Source organism: Octopus bimaculoides, chromosome 28 (assembly GCF_001194135.2).
Source record: "Octopus bimaculoides isolate UCB-OBI-ISO-001 chromosome 28, ASM119413v2, whole genome shotgun sequence".
NCBI classification, from domain to species: domain Eukaryota; kingdom Metazoa; phylum Mollusca; class Cephalopoda; order Octopoda; family Octopodidae; genus Octopus; species Octopus bimaculoides.
The window spans coordinates 17,272,506-17,274,519 of record NC_069008.1 but is presented as its reverse complement, the minus strand read 5'-3'; the positions used below and the strand labels follow the sequence as shown (position 1 = coordinate 17,274,519).

The window sequence follows — 2,014 nt, the reverse complement described above, 5'->3', positions numbered from 1 at the left end:
AGGACAGCTGACCTGGTCAGACTTGGCTCTACTGTCCGTCGCTTGTCAATTTCTGGTCAGCTTTAAAACGAGTCGCTGGCTGCTGGGTCTGTATTTGTTCAAAGCGGGTGCATTGATTCTGTTATTGATGACGATGGTGGTGATGATGATGATGATGATGATGACGACGACGACGACGATGAAGACGATGGTGATGATGATGGTGGTGGTGGTGGTGGTGGTGATGATGAAACCGACGCATGTACGAGCCTGCATCACATTGAAAGGTGTGTGTGTGCATGTGTGTGTGTGTTTGTGTGCATGCATGTGTGTGCGTGTGCATATGTGTGTGTGTATATACATATATATATATATACATATATATATATTACATACATACGTAGGTATATATATATATGAATGTATATATATTATATATATAGATACGCAGTGAGTGTATTTATATGTATGTATATATACATATATACATACATATATACATTCATATAAACTCAAGCATATATGTATACATATTCATATATATATATATATATATATATATATATATAGAGAGAGAGAGAGAGACATATATGTATATTTGTTTGTACATGTGTGTATACATATATATATATGTGTATATATATATGTATATGTATGTATATAAGTATATGTATGTATGTATGTATAGATATTTGTATGTACATATACATATATGTGTGTGTGTGTGTGTGTACATATATATAACATAACTAGGAAACGTAAGTACCCTGGATTTGACCTGTTCCCTCCCCTAATTTTGGATTTTTATTTGCACACACAACAACCCCAGTTGCTAATCATGAATTATAAAATAACTCTTTTCCGCTTATTGAACTTTGATATGAGAAAAACTCATAACTTTCTGCATCAATAAACCACGGTTGTTTCTTTATCCCTTCCACGGATTGCTCGAAGCTTACTAACTTCCTACACTTTGATCCTTGGATCTTACTTTTACATCCTTTTATATATACAGTAATGCCTCACTTTACGAGGACCCGCTTTGTGAAACCCCAGGTTTACAAGTTTTATTTTCAGCTCACCTTTGTTTGGTGAGCTGAAATTTTTTAGGCACCAGATCCAAAGTTTGAACAAAGTACAAAAGTTTCTGCTGCCATAACAAATGCTTCTGTGTGTTACCGAGAAATTTCCAACAACTCATATGTCCATCTCCCAAGTTCCTGCCTTTAGGCTTTCACTGCATACATGCCAGCTCGATTCGATTCGTTCTCTGTCGAAAGACGCCTGTTGTTATTTCTTCTTGTTTGTATTCGTAATTCTGTACCATATTCTCCGTTTTTTGTTTGTTTGTTGTTTTGTCTTTGTTGCCGGACACATTCGCTAGCTTTCTTACAAAGGGGTCTAATGCTCTTAGCTTAGACTTTTTTGGGGGCAACCAGATCGAACCATCTCGAGTGTAACTGCCCAAAATGGTCATGACTTCTGAAACTCGACTGAGGAAAGAAAGCCACGAATGATCCGTCTTTTTTGCCTGTCCTAATTTCCTAATTGCTGTTTCTCTTGGCCATCTTCGGATTGTCTATCTGTTCAAATGTTATGTTTTAATGTCCTCTATTGCGTTTTTGTTCCATTTATATATATATATATATGTGCATGTGTGCTTAATGTAAATGCTAACGAGAAGACGTATGAAAATGTTTTGTGACACGAACAGTTAAGAGTGACTTAGAAACACAATATAGAAACGATGCGAAATAGGGAAAAAAAACTTTCATACTTTCTTGTTAATCAATTTATAATCATAAGAAATCTATAGGGTAATATAATATGGTCGTTAAAACAGTTTATTTAAATTCTAATGCAGACTTGTTTCAATAACGGACTTTCTATGTGTTTATAAATTAAACAGTCGTTACTTCTTCAGCATACAATAAGTCCATTATGTCCAAAGATTATCTTGGATTAATCTTTTTAAATATTTTGTGTATGTATGTATGTGTGTGTATATATATATATGCATGTATATATATATATA

The 2,014-nt window shown here is 34.3% G+C and overlaps 1 protein-coding gene across 1 annotated transcript in view; it reads right to left on the bottom strand.

The window, feature by feature from the left end:
• Positions 1-2,014, bottom strand: part of LOC106875313 (spermatogenesis-associated protein 1) — a 39,036-nt gene that overhangs the window by 28,102 nt on the left and 8,920 nt on the right. The window lies entirely within an intron of this gene.